We start from the raw sequence: 15,125 nt of genomic DNA on the forward strand, positions 1-15,125 counted from the left end.
TGCTGTCAAACATAAGAACATCTTCCTTGACAACATAAATGGTACTTTGACAACAAAAGTAAACACAGAGTGATTAACAAGTCAGGTACTTACAGGTTTGTCTTCCATGGTGATAGTGATCAGTAACAAGTCATTCACCAGTAGCAGTTTCTCTACAACACCAGTCAGACCGCTATGTAAAGGTGTTATGCCAGTCATTTGATTGGCAGCTCAGGGGTCTGTCGTGTGGGCTTCCCCAAAGACAGGAAAGCTCTCATGTATCTCACAAACACACAAACACACACACACACACACACACACACACACTCCTCGCAGTAGAATTTCCCATTGGCGTATGGCCCAGACCAATAACAAAACCTGCCACCAAGTATGTATGATGTCAATCTAACCATCCATCTTATCACAACTGAAATAAAACATGTCAAACTCAAACGCACGGATGTGCATACGTAGTGATGTTACACCATCATTTCCCCTTCAAACCAAAATCTGATAAAAGCTGTACCATCATCACGTTATATTAACAAACGATCTGACCTGCTAACAGTTTTAATGTGGACGTCCCCCAACGAGGCTTGAAAGTATATGCACTCACTTCCTGTAAGTCGCCCTGGAGAAAAGTGTCTGCTAAATTACAAAAATGTCAAATATAAATCAAATTGAAGATTTGAATCAGCTTGTAAACTGCCTCTATAAAGTGTAACATTGTTGACTGTGCGTGATAATCAAACCACTGAACCAAGAAAGGTGATTAAGGCTGGAAACTTATCCGCAATATGACATAGTATGCTGGGGCTCAGACGTCACTGGATTGATAGCAACTTCTTGATGAATCACACTAACTATGCAATGCTACACAGATCTTCATGTGAAGTAACTTGTATTCTAGATAAAACATATTGTCCATGCACACATTCAAATACGCAGAAGACATTATGGTCAGGATAAACCCATGTAGAGAACCTGTCAAGTAAACGTGCAGCATGTGCACAGTGTACACATTTCGATACTTACCCTGTTCAATCAGATGACAATGAGAAGTATGAATTGAATAAGAGAGTGCTAAGCTAACCTAAAAGTGCATGCTAAGCATAATGAGGACCAATTCGCTTCCTCCCCTCCAGAGACAGTCTCTGTGTTGGAGATGAAAGGGATATGACGCTACAGTAATCCATCTAAATGCCAGCTACTAAAGCCATTCATGCAGGCGGCACTATCGATCCAAATACTATCGATCCAAAGATCCATGAGTTACGTTTAGATAGACCTGTCTAATTCAGTGTTTCTACTGATATGGTCCATAAGCTAGGCAACTGGTCATGTACATTTTTAACATCACATTTAGAATATGAACAAGTTAAAACATGTGCTGATGAATATGACTTTAAAGAACACAGCACAATACTGGTACAGGTAAATTCAACATAGTCTTTAGATGTTATTGTCAAAGTAGCAATAAAATGCTCCTTCATCTCTTGGTGATGGAAAAGCCGCGGCAAGTGGAGCTATTGTCTGGAGAATGAGTGTGGGAAAAATACAAGTACTATTGACATGGCCATAGATACAAACCATTTACAATTTATCATACTACAAAATGATAGAGTGAATTCATCCAGTATTATTCTATTTTGATGGTAATCAAAAAAAATTCACTAGAAATAACAATGTATGATTGTGGTATAAAACATACTTTTTGTATTTTGTTGGTTGTCATTGTCTTTCTTCCATAGAGTCAATAGCAGAACTCAGATAGAGACAAGCATGGATTCTACATATGTAGGATCTTAAATTGAACTAAATTGCTACAGGAGGAAAATAATCCTGCAGCAATAAGAAAAGGGAATTATTATGTGGATTATAATTAATGAACAAGCAAACCCCAGAAATGATCTGTGACCTTTATGCACATAGAGAACATACAATAGAGCTCAATAAACAAAATACAAGTCATTCCAACACACTTCTGCAATATTGCCACCTGTCTATCAAACCATAGAAGAAAAACAATGCTGCAGTAGTTTAAAAAAAAAGTAGATCTAGATAAATACACATGTACTGCAGTTGTAGGTGATTAGAAATGTGTGACTATTAAACGACTCAAAATACTATATTTATTTGTGTAAAGCATGATTTCGTGAATACAAAGTGTAGAACATCAAGTTCAACAACAAGTTCTAGAGACATGGCTTTAGATAACGGAATGACATTTGAGTTAAAGAAGATGGCCAAAAGTAAACATCAAAGCTTAGATGTTGATCTTTGTAACATCTTTGTAACATCCTTCAACATTCTTCCAGGAAAAACCTTTATCATCTAAAACCTACATATACACGTAAGTGCCAAAAACAAGGAAATGCCAACATAAAGTGTCTTAATAGGGCGTTGGGCCACCAAGAGCCGCCAGAACAGCTTTAATGTTCCTTGGCATTGATTCTACAAGTGTCTGGAACTCTATTGGAGGGATGTGACACTATTCTTCCACAATAAATTCCATCATTTGATGTTTTGTTGATGGTTGTGGAAAATGCTGTCTCAGGCATCATTCTAGAATCTCCCATAAGTGTTCAATTGGGTTGAGATCTGGTGACAAACACACACACACACACACACACACACACACACACACACACACACACACACACACACACACACTTTAAACCCCCTTTGCTCCTTTGACACCCCTCTTTAAAAGTCACTGAGATCTCTTATTCTAGCCATGGTAGCCAAAATGAAGGGCAACTGGGCATTTCTATGCATGACCCTAAGCATGATGGGATATTAATTGCTTAATTAACTTAGGAACCAAACCTGTGTGGAAGCACATGCTTTCAATATAATTTGTATCCCTTATTTACTTAAGTGTTTCCTTTATTTCGGCAGTTACCTGTATATCCCCTTGGGATTTAAGGTCAACTTCAAGGACATTCAAAAGGAGAAAAACAAATGAAGATTTTATTTGTATATATACTGAGTTTACAAAACATTAAGAACACAAAACATTATTTCCATGACATAGGCTGACCAGGTGAAATCTATGATCCTTATCAATGTCACTTGTTAAATCCAATTCAAGTAAACAACTGTATGAAGGGTTTGAGACAGGTTAAAGAAGGATTTTTAAGCCATGAGACAATTTAGACATGGATTGTCTATGTGTGCCATTCAGAGGGTGAATGGCCAAGACAAAATATTTACAGTAAGTGCTTTTGAATGGGGTATGGTAGTAGGTGCCAGGTGCACTGGTTTGTGTCAAGAACTGCAATGCTGCTGGGTTTTTCACACTCAACAGTTTCCCGTGTGTATTAAAAATGGTCCACCGCCCAAAAGACCTCCAGCCAACTTGACACAACTGTAGGAAGCAATGGAGTCAACCTGAGCCAGCATCCCTGGGGGGAGGGTGCAACTCAATATTAGGAAGGTGTTCCTTATTATTCAGTACTTCTTACCCCCCTTTTCCTCCCAAATTCGTGATTACGATCTTGTCTTATCGCTGCAACTCCCCAACGGGCTCGGGAGAGGCGAAGGTCAAGTCATGCGTCCTCCAAAACATGACCTGCCAAACCGCGCTTCTTAACACCTACCTGCTTAACCCGAAAGCCAGCAGCACCAATGTGTTGGAGGAAACACCGTTCAACTGACGACCGAAGTCAGCCTGCAGGCGACCGGCCCGTCACAAGGAGTCGCTAGAGCACGATGAGCCAAGTAAAGCCCCCCCGGCCAAACCCTCCCCTAACTCGTCACGGCCGGTAATGGCACAGCCTGGGATCGAACCCCAGGGTGTATTGACAAGGCAACACTGGGAAGGTGTTCTTAATGTTTTGTGCACTCACTGTATCTTTCCACCCTATGAGGTTGGAATAATACTGTGAAATTGTGAAAATAATGATAATGCCCCTTTAGTGTAGGAGCTGTTTGAAAAGACCAAATGAAATTTCAGCCTGTTTTGGTAAGATGGCGTTTTGGCCTGCCTGGGGACATCTATCTATTGGTTAATAAACCAAGAAGACCACTCCCCGACAGTCCTAGCATCATTTTTGCTTGAGAAATGGCTCTTTGCTAAGAATCTATTTTTGTTTCTTTTTGACCATTTTAATAGAAAACAATCACAGTAAGGTACTTAATTGTTAACAAAAAATGATTTATTTGCTGCATTGGACCATTAAATTATTTATCTTTTGAAAAAACAGGCACCATTTCGAGAGGTAAATATTTATATGTAATAACTTGCAGAATTGTAATAGTACATATTTTTCTTGATTGGAGAATTAAATGTTTTGTTCAGAATTGTCAAGCCCTGACCATAGAGAGCCCTTGTTTCTCTATGGTGTAGTAGGTCAGGGCGTGACTAGAGGGTATTCTAGTTTATAATTTCTGTTGTGTTCTAATTTATATTTTCTATGTTGGTGTTTTTGTATAATTCCCAATTAGAGGCAGCTGGTAATCGTTGTCTCTGATTGGGAATCATATTTAAGTAGCTATTTTTCCCACCTGTGTTTGTGGGATGTTTTGTGTTTGTGCATGTGCACCACTTAGTCACGTTTCGTTGTTCGTTTATTGTTTTTGCTTTAAGTTTCACTTTTGAAATAAATATGTGGAACTCAACATCCGCTGCGCCTTGGTCCCGTTCTTACGACAACCGTGACAAGAATGTGTTTTTCTTTGCAACACTTGTTTAAAAAAAAATCAAGTACAAGACACAATAAGCTAAGCCATAACACAAAGCCTCTCAACCAATGGCAGCCTATTCTGTGCTGGAGAGAGAGCAGCAACCCCAAGACAAATCCTGTTGAGCTGGCAGTGAGCCAACTGGTTTACAGTATTTCAACAGGAAGTGGGCACTACGCCCCTGCTCCTCCACACCCACCTTTTCCTCCACCCCTCCCTCCCTCCCTCCTCCCAACCACCTGTGCAAGTCTCACAGGATGCAGATCCCCAACCCCCCACTCTCACAAACACTAGCTACATCAACAGATATACCCAAAACCACGCTACCAAGGTGTTTGGTTAGTTTTACACTCCACAACTTCGGCAGTGATGGTTTTAATGAAAATATTATTCTGAATTTCCTGGAATTTGTGTTGTGACTTTAATTAATGACCGTTTGAATGATACACATTTCAAACTGTTCTTGAATAACTGACAGTAACTGTATGATCATAAGTATGAAATGTTTCTACAGTACATTCTTCCTTGCAGCTTGTATAACTGCAGGGGGAAATCAATGAAATAGCCTACACATGAAAACAAATAAAGAAAGGTTGCAGAAAGTTGATTTCTAGATAATCATTATTACATCCTGCCTTGTTTATCCTGACTCTGGAGAAAGGGCCTCATTATTATTAATACAGTGTTCATCATCAGATACAGATGTTGGAGCTCTGTGTTTACATCCCCTCACATACACACAGGGAATGTTTTGTTTTTGGCGGGCAATTCTGATGTGCAAAGCAGTACAAATAAATCCATCTAGCAGGAATGGTGACCTTTGCCATAGCCAGTGTTACCTTAGAGTTCACAGTACTGGCTGACTGGCCATGTGCCTGGCAGACAGACAACAACAGCCCACCACAGGGTCATCTCCTGCCACAGGGGTCACCCCTTCTTTCCTCCCTCCCTCCCTCTCCCTCTCTCTCCCTCCCTAAAACAATGACCTCACTCCTCTTACCAATCCACTGATTGTTTTAAATAGCTTCCAATCTCGAGTGCTTGACAGACTGCTGCTCCTTTTTCCCATAGACTAAGGAGAAACATGTGAAAAGAGGGAAAACAAAATGACCATGGCAGGAATCGTCGGGCCCTCTAGCGAGCCTGGAAGTCGAGTTCATTCAGGCTTTCAACCAATATTGTTTTAAATGACCAAAAACAATGACAAAACCTTTGTAATTTAATAAGGCTCAGAGAGAGAGAGGGAGAGCGCGCAAGCGCACAGGAAAAATATCCATATTTTTACAGAAGAATTGTTGTTGGCAGAAATGAGAGGAATGGGATGATGAAAAGGGTTGCCAAGGTGAAGGAAGTGAAGGAATACCTCAACACCTAATACCGTATCTCTGGTGAAATGAAGATGATGTAAATATTGACATCTGTGGATATTGATGATATTCAGCCTGTGGACTGATCATTTTTTATTTATTTTGCCGCTCTATTGCATCACTCAAATTCAATTTTACATATATATAATTGACATTTTTCACATTTACACTTTTAACATTTACTATAGAGTAATAACCAACATCAGAGCATTCATCTGTCTCTGTGTCAAATTTTCTGTGTTCCAATTTTTCCATTCAAAATGTCAAGTTTTCCACCTCTGTGTTGATCATCCATGCAGACAGAGAGTGCATCCAGGTTATATTAAGACAGAGCATGATGTTGACATGCAGAAGCTCTGTGACTCATGTGTGCCGACCAAAGCCACAGTGACACTAATGTGACTCCCATGCACTCCCTAGCAGGGTTGTGTAGGCACTGCACAGAGATAGAGCTCAACTCTGCTTAAAGCTCACAAATGAGCTTTTTGGCACACTGTCATCGACAAGCTGTAGATTTCGCTGCACAACAATAAGTCCTGTAATGCTGAAGACTAACAGAACAAAAGAGATTGTCACAGACATAAGAGTAAGGATATGACCTCAGACTGGAAAGGAAGACAACAGAAGAGCATTCTTGTGTCTGACAGTGTGTCAGGCAGTGGGCTAACAGAATCAGACAGAGATAGAGGGTAAGCTTTACAAATAGAGTTAGCAGGCTGCCAGACTCATGCTTTCAAACTAGTTAAGAGAAAAGTAGGAGCAGTGTAAAACAAGTAGTGAATGAGGATGCATGAAGTAAGTTAGAGACAGGCCGATGAGTGACTAAGAGAATATGTCTAGATACTGTAAAAAGGGACTGTTGAGGCCCTTTGTTCCACTAGGAGCTGAAGGGATTAAGTCAAGTAAGGTTAAAGTATAGTAAGGATTAAATCAAGTATGGATTAAGTACAGTAAGGATTAAGTCAAGTATGGATTAAGTACAGTAAGGATTAAGTCAAGTATGGATTAAGTACAGTAAGGATTAAGTCAAGTATGGATTGAGTACAGTAAGGATTAAGTCAAGTAAGGATTAAGTACAGTAAGTGGGTGGGTTTGGTAATAGGAGGTTGACTGGGTTGGATATGTGAGTGGTCGGTCATTGGTCAGAGGGGCTCCAGTTCCTCTCCACATGTGATTCAGCAGCTGCAGAGGGAAAACGCTGACAGGCGGGGTGGGCGTGGCTGTAGCTGTAACTAGGAGGAGATTACTTATACTATCTACTGAGTTCCCAATCAGGTAAACCCTGCCACACAAAATCCAGTTTTCTCCACCTGGAATTTGCTGCAAAACAGGTCTAATTTGATAAGGTGTGTAACATGCATGTCATCACCACTATGAGAGCAGGACCCCCCAGAGAGTAGACGCAACACCTGGAACCGAACTGGGTGCTTTGCTTTGCTCTAAATATGGAAAAGGCATCTTAGAAACTCTAAGTAACTTTTAGGAAATGAAAGAAAATGCAGACAGGGGTTTGTTGACTAAATTGCAACTACTCCCAAGACACACTGGGTAATTTGATTTTTGGCCCTTTTGGCCCTCTCAAGACACACTGGTTCTGGTACAGAATCAATGCCATCGGCTGCCTGCCTGCCTGCCTGCCTGGTGCATGTTGGACTGTAAATGTGCTGCTGTTGAGACAGTCGGACATATAGGCACAGCTGTGGCTCTTGATGTGGTTCCTATGCCCCAATTTTCCCAGTCAACTACAGAAAAAAATGACTTTTATTACATACGTCTCCCAAGTCCTCTGATGCTTCAGAGAAGAGGACCACACACAGTGACAGGGCTGATGAAAACATGACACTAGGTTATAAATGCTATCACTACACAGGTCTGAGGGTATGCTTCACATCTACAAGTGGATCTAGAAAAGTGGTTTCATTTAAATGGAACTGGACAGGAGATGCTACATTGAGGTATTGACTTCCCATTTAATAAGCACACTGGTATCCCATCACCAATAAATTGCAACAACAACAATTGTGAAGATAAAACAACAGTGTTTGGAGCAGACAGGAACTTTAAATAAGTCATTTGGCATGATATTCATGCCTTTGCCCTTAGATAAGAGCTGATCATTGAGTCTCTTTAGAGTGACACTTAAGGCTGAGAGCACTGAAATCACACTCCTTGGCATCATATTTTCTCACCACAGAGAGAGAGCACTCCTGTGCTGGTGTATTTTGTGTGAGGGACTCACCGTGTCCAAACGGCAGCTGCGCTGGCTTTACCACGCTCGCGTCTCATACTCCTGCAGAGCTCTATATGCTTCACACAGGAAACCAGAGGATCCAACAACGTAAGGAGGACACCTCCAAGCACACAGCACCTCCAAGCACACAGCCGAGCCAAGCACACAGCACCTCCAAGCACACAGCCGAGCCAAGCACACAGCTTTTAAACAGGGAGTTTACTGCAATGTGATCTGAAAGGCCTCGGTACTACAATGATTCACTTCAATGGATGTCTACTCGTTTACACAATTAGTGCTTCCTTCGGTGACATGGTACTGCCCAGATAGTCACTAACTCACACTTCCTATAGGCCCCCCACCTTCCGTGTTGTTTTAACTTCAATCCAATTCAGACGAGATGTGAGTAACTTAGTTTGTTGAAATCCATTTTGAACAATTAAAAAGTAATGAATGACCACAGGATGGGTTCCCAATGAGCATTGAGTTAACTGTCTGCGTGGGCCAGCCTCCTCAAGGCCTGAGGCCACATGGTGGGGTCACTCTCAGTCACTCTCAGCCTGGCATACTACAGCAGATCACAGATAGTCTGATGACGCAGTCACCGGGGTGATTTAGGAGTCTTGATAATCTCACACAGGCAGTATAAAATCTCCAACCAAAACAGAGCAATCAGTATCGTGCCTGTAGCATTTTGTGTGTGATAGCTTTTTGGCACTCTGTCTCTCTTCACATAGTGAAGTGAAGGGAACACAGTGAGAGGCAGGCAGGGCAGACGGAGGTGGGTCTGGCACGATAATTAAGTCTGATTTCACATGGTGAGTGATAATGGCAATAAGCATCACTGCCCTGGATAGTGGGAGAGGAGGAACGAAACACCCAGGAGAGAGAGAGATAAAAGAGAAAGAGAGAAAAGAGAGTGAGAGAGAGATAAAAGAGAGATAACAGAGAGGGAGAGAAAATAAAGAGAGAGAGAAAAGAGAGAGAAAAGAGAGAGCGAGAGAAGAGAGAGAGAGAGAGCTAAAAGAGAGAGAGAAAGGGATAAAAGAGAGAGCAATAAAAGAGGAGGAAAGAAACACCCAGGAGAGAGAGAGATGGATAGAGATAAGAGAGAGAGAGATAAAAGAGAGAAAGAAAAGAGAGAGATAAAAGAGAGAAAGAAAAGAGAGAAATAAAGGAGAGAAATACAAGAGAGAGTGAGAGAAAATAGAAAGATCACGATAAAAGAGAGAGAGAAAAGAGAGAGTGACAGATTGGAGAGGGAGGGAAAAAAACAAAAGCCCTAGGTCTGAGTTGCAGGATCTTAGATTTCTCCCAGCAGCGCAGTCCCATCTATGGCTCCCACTGGCTGGGGCCCAGTCAAACATGCCTTTGTGCTGACGTGGGAGAACTCTGGGAACATGTTTTTTTCTACTCAAGGCTGTGATTAGAGATGTGAGTTTTCGCTGGTAAGGATAACTCAAATGCCTGGAGGGGTGCAAACGATCCCTTAATGATGCCAAAAACAAAGGTGCATGTGTGAAGACTTTCTCATGACAGATTAATTATATTGCCTTTTGATTGTTACCTCATAAAAACGACCTATTTATTTTCCAACATACAGTTCCTTTCCTTCAGGTGTACATGAATCTACATAATATCTAGACGCCATAATACATCAACACATAGGTTGTTTGATGTACTGATTATTCGACAATAGTCATGAAAAGTAGTGGTATTCTTAGTCATAACCCCCTGACAAAAGCGCGATTTCATGAATCATTGGTCGTGCCCGAATACCCATACTAGCATACTACATACTTAAACTGCATAGTGATTTCGTCGTTTGATCTAGTAGAATTCTATCGTATTTTCCGACTCCGTGTCTGACAACCGCTGATAATCAGATACATTGACCCGCTGTACCAAAATGAACGATTTGCGTGAGTCAACACAATGGCGCATTAGCTGGCGCATTCGGAGTACTATTTTCAGTGTTTCATAACACTTTATTTTTTCGCATACTATTTAGTATGCTAGTATGGGTATTCGGATACAGTCAGTCAATTTGGAGGGCTCTCTTGGCTTAACTCAGAGAACCATAACATGTTTCCATTGGTTGTTTTAATGACATTTAATAACCCCAATTGCTGCTGTAAGTGACTTACAGCGTCTGCTAAATGACTAAAATGTGAAATGTAAATAATATTGTCACAAGGTATGTTTTTTCTAATAGTTTTGTTTTACTGTAGGTAATAGAAGTAACAGAATCTCCTAAAAATAACAATAATGCAATGGATTCAAAACCAAAACAACCTTATACAGAAATGAAATGTTCCAACCAAATCAAATGTATCTTCGGCTGTATCGAAATAGGTTATATGATAGATGTTGTAGATTTTGCATCATATGCTACTGTGTCCAGCCAAGAGATTCACTGTCAACATTGCCTCGAATTATAGATTCAGATTCATCGGGAAAGTGAAGCATACACTGACTAAATAAGTGAAAGCATGCACATGTAGCCTAGGTCTACCGAAGATAAAGGCAGGAGCCTATAGAACAATGGCGTCATATCTGCAGCAGAGGATTACGCACATGCTATAAATTGCTATATTGATTGATACAATGCGCATCAATGACACCTATGTGAAAGAGGAATAGTTTAAAAATATGTATTTTTCTATTGATGTTTCTTGGTTCAAGAACAGGATAAATTGAATTAAATTAGATACACCTATATGCTGTAATAGTGTTATAATGAAGCGTTGAGACATTTAATAGACAACTTGTTTTTAGAATGCCATACATGAGTCCAAATCATGAATCATCACTTAAAAATATCTTCGATGCGCACACTCATAGCACAATCAGCCACCGTTGTGATTTTATGGCATCAGCAGTTCTAGATCACTAGACAAAGGAATGTCTAGGTGCGCATTGTCATTCCAGTGTCCTAGGCACTATATACAAACTGCTGTATCACTGCATTAAAATGTCAGTATCACTCGAAGCGAAACACATATTTTTCAGAGATCCTCTCACTGTGTACAACACACCGAGGACGTTAGATTATGATTTCGTTTTTTTTAAGGCTATTGTATTGTGTCATACTTTTAAGTTTGGAAATAGCCAAAGCATGACGCATTGCATTCCCAGATAGGCTTGTGCGGCGTGGAGAGAACACACTCGGATGACACATTCTTATTACATTACAGCATCGCGCAGCAAACGTGGTCGCAGCCTATGCAGAGCAGGTGTGTAGCCTATAGTAGCCTAACGCACGAATGATAGCCGCTTTCGGTCGGTGATTTCAAGATGAGGACAAAGCCGCCAAGTCACTGCACCAATACGCCTATCACCACCGTCAATAAAACTTAAACAAAAACACTGAATATGAATAAAGAAATTATGGGAAATAGGCGAAATATGTATAATGACAATAATTCCTTCCACATTGTTGCCAATACAAAGTGAGCAAAGACAAAGCACGAGGACGTCTGTGCGTAAAGGCGCAGCCTTTGTTTACAGCAGGTAGGCTATCGTTTCTCCATCCACATTGCTGTAGGATATGGACTATTGTAGACACATGTAACCTCAATTTAACTTGAGTTATGTCGGACTATGTAAATATGGAGAGGGGGATCACATTCCCCCGGTTTCATGGAAATATGTGTTCTGGTTCTTTAAACGGCACAATCGAGCCAATTGAATTGGCTGCTAAACCAAATAAGGCTCGCTGTCCTTACACAGCAAAGGTTTATTGTGGATTAATTGGGGACTGTGTAGTGTAATGGCTAATCGTTTTTACATGGGTGGTGCAGTTCAGTCAATTGCACAATCGAACAAATTGCTTTCATTACTCAAAAGCAGAACATTGTGCTGTTTAAATGTGAGAGAATATTTTTCAAGTTTGAGAGGAGTAAAAACTAGTTTTTTAAGAACAATCTGCTTCGTCGCAGGAGCACATGGGGTAGCTTAATATATTATATAATTAGTAGATAGCATAATAATATCTTACTAGGTCAACTAATCATAATCATTAGTCTATTATAATCCTAATTATAGGAATTCTTTAATGTGTAGGCTATGCTCATTTCAAGTTTAATTACATTGAAAAATGTAAATCTAGTCCGAATTAATTCATGATGAAAGCCATGGAGTGAATTAAGGGGGGAACTCGGACAGGCGGTCTTTGTCTTTGCCATGACCCCTTAATAGGTCAAGGCCTTTGCAAGTGACAGCTTCTTTTCTCTCAGAGAAAACAAGAGCCATGCCTGACACTGACCCTCACACCGACGCGCCTCCTCTTCCTCTGGGATAGCAATGCATTTTGCAGTTGCAAAGCATTAAAATCGGAGGGAGTGCACACTATACTGACTCCGATCATAACAGGATGTGGTAGCCTTACGTTTCACTCTTAAACAGGGAGCATTCACACTACAAACAAATAGCTACAACCAGACGAAACATCTGAGGCACACCGCCAAGCATTAGAGATTAAGGCATGTATTAATTGGGAGACATGGCTTCGAACTCCAAGCATTAACAGCCGACTCACCGTACAAGTTAAGAACTCCATTCGCCGTTATAAACATATGATAGTCTACTCGAGCACTGCACAGGAATTAAATAATTAAGCCATTCGATAACACATTCCAGTAAATTTGTTGACATATGCATGCAGCTCACCTTTTAACTTTCGCTTTTTTTCTTGTAATCCAGCCCTTTTGTCCGTTTAACAATTTTTTTTCTTCACATGATGACTTCCTTGCAGTTTCCTAAAGCCCCCGGCTGCAGGGAGAAAACATTTGCTTTACACTATTCGTTTATTTCTTTTTTATAAAAATTACGTTTTCTAGTTATAAAAATGGTTATTGTTCTTCTTCAGCAAATGTCAGTGTGTGTGACGATTTTGCGCAGCGTGCTGCTCAGTCTCCGCTGTTTGTTACACTCGAATGGAACGCCTACTCCCAACTGCTACATTGTTGACATTCGGCCACTGACGTCATTCTATCCCTCATTCACAACATTACGCCGTGCAGATTGCGTTGGTGCCCCGGGCAGTAGCCACATACTCAAAAAAAATTCCTCAGTTGAGGTTTGTGAATAGCTATGGTGAGTACGCACAGCGCGACCCTCCATCTATTTGTTCAGCAGCCCCTGTCTGTATGAGCAGTTGGCAGTTGTACATTGGACTAATGAAACGAATCTACCAGGCATTTAACGAACATGCACAAAGCTGCAATGATGGGCATATAGTTACTGTTCCAAATATATGTGTGTGTGTGTGTGTTTACTGATATCCACATAGTCAAAGACACTGAAATAGGCCTACATGGATATTTCAATACATACTAAATAAAACATTCAAGTTGAAATAATAAGTGAAATTCAGCACAATATTTACATTTAGGAGACTAACTTATGTTGATTAGTTTGCATAGGTAGGGTATAAGCAACTTTTTATTGCCTCTCTCTGTCTTGGACTGTGGAATAAATATATATTGTTTAACAAAAGATGATATTAAAACCACCCCCCCCCCCCCCCCCCCCATTTGAACTTAATACAATACTTAGAATTATAATGAAACAAATACATAAATATAGTTTTTCGGTTGAGTTTTCCTTGAAGACTGCAGAACTGGCAGTGTACAAGCTGAACGTTTAACCGCAGAAACAATATATTTGGTCTTTTTTTTTTATTGTACTTGACACATACCAAAAGCACAAACATGCATTTAAATGACTACAAAACAATGACTATAAACATGATACATTATCGGTCCTGAAGTGACTCAATGTCTTTCATGTGGCAAATAAACAAGCTTGACGGGAGCGTTGCAACCAACATACGAAATGAGTACCTTTTGCATCTCTTTAATATGTTAAGTAGAAATAATGCACCAATATTGAATTGTAAAAGCCTGTTATATGAAGTGAAGATCCCTTTAATATAGATCTCATGGAGCATTCAATAAATCTGATATTCAATATTAATAAAGACTTGCTAAAGTGCCAAAATTCAGCATTCATGCACCCTCTGTGACTTCTAAGAAGATGTTAACCCACTAACCCTGAAAAATCCCTAAAGTTTTCATAATTTCATTGTAAATCCATAGTTATTTCACTGCTTTGACAGTCATTTCTGAAGATGATTATTTCATGTGATTAGGGATTCATTTATGTCTGTCCCTCATTTTAAGGTCAACCCTGTCACACAAACTCTCCTTTTAATATGGTGTAACTATTATTTTTTAAATATTTATTTCAAAAGAAACATTGAACATCTAACCATCAAATCATAGTGTAAAAACAGGTCAGCTGGTTCTACTTCGTTTGACAATTTTCTGATGTTTTGCGGAGAAAAACTGAGTGGATCGAGTGTAACACGTCAACCCCGTCACCCATAGATAGACAGGCAATAAATGTTGATTTTTTGTTTTGTTTGTTGTGTAAATCTTGTATTCAATTGCCCCTCGCTGTTGCACAACACAAGCTTCCATTCCCCGTCACAAGGGGACTCATGGCTGATTTAACTAGTAATTACAAAAAATCAACATTTATTGCCTGTCTATCTATGGGTGACGGGGTTACCAGTTGGAGGGCCATTCAAGTGGATTTTTCCCAGATGTGGTAAATTCCCACTTCCCACTTGGTTACAAACGCACTATAACACTGCTAACCAATACCATACACTGTAGAGCCATATAATTTATCTCATTGGAAGCCCAATATTGTGGAGTATTGACATATTGTGAAGTGTATATGAAATTATGGAGCATTGTACTATGTATTTGTTAAAATCGTTAAAAACTAAAAATAATCCTAAGTAAAAATAGCCTAGTGCCTGATCCGTACACAGCGCTGTACGAGATATTCAG

The 15,125-nt window shown here is 40.1% G+C and overlaps 1 protein-coding gene across 1 annotated transcript in view; it reads right to left on the reverse strand.

Moving 5' to 3' along the window:
- Window positions 1-13,191, reverse strand: part of LOC110529508 (transcription regulator protein BACH2) — a 112,040-nt gene extending 98,849 nt beyond the window's left edge. Inside the window, exon 1 of the mRNA XM_021611751.2 lies at window positions 12,934-13,191. The gene's annotated coding sequence lies outside the window, so the exon portion shown is untranslated. The remainder of the gene's footprint in view (window positions 1-12,933) is intronic.
- Between the last annotated feature and the right edge of the window lie 1,934 nt (window positions 13,192-15,125).

This window comes from Oncorhynchus mykiss, chromosome 8, assembly GCF_013265735.2.
Source record: "Oncorhynchus mykiss isolate Arlee chromosome 8, USDA_OmykA_1.1, whole genome shotgun sequence".
Taxonomy (NCBI): domain Eukaryota; kingdom Metazoa; phylum Chordata; class Actinopteri; order Salmoniformes; family Salmonidae; genus Oncorhynchus; species Oncorhynchus mykiss.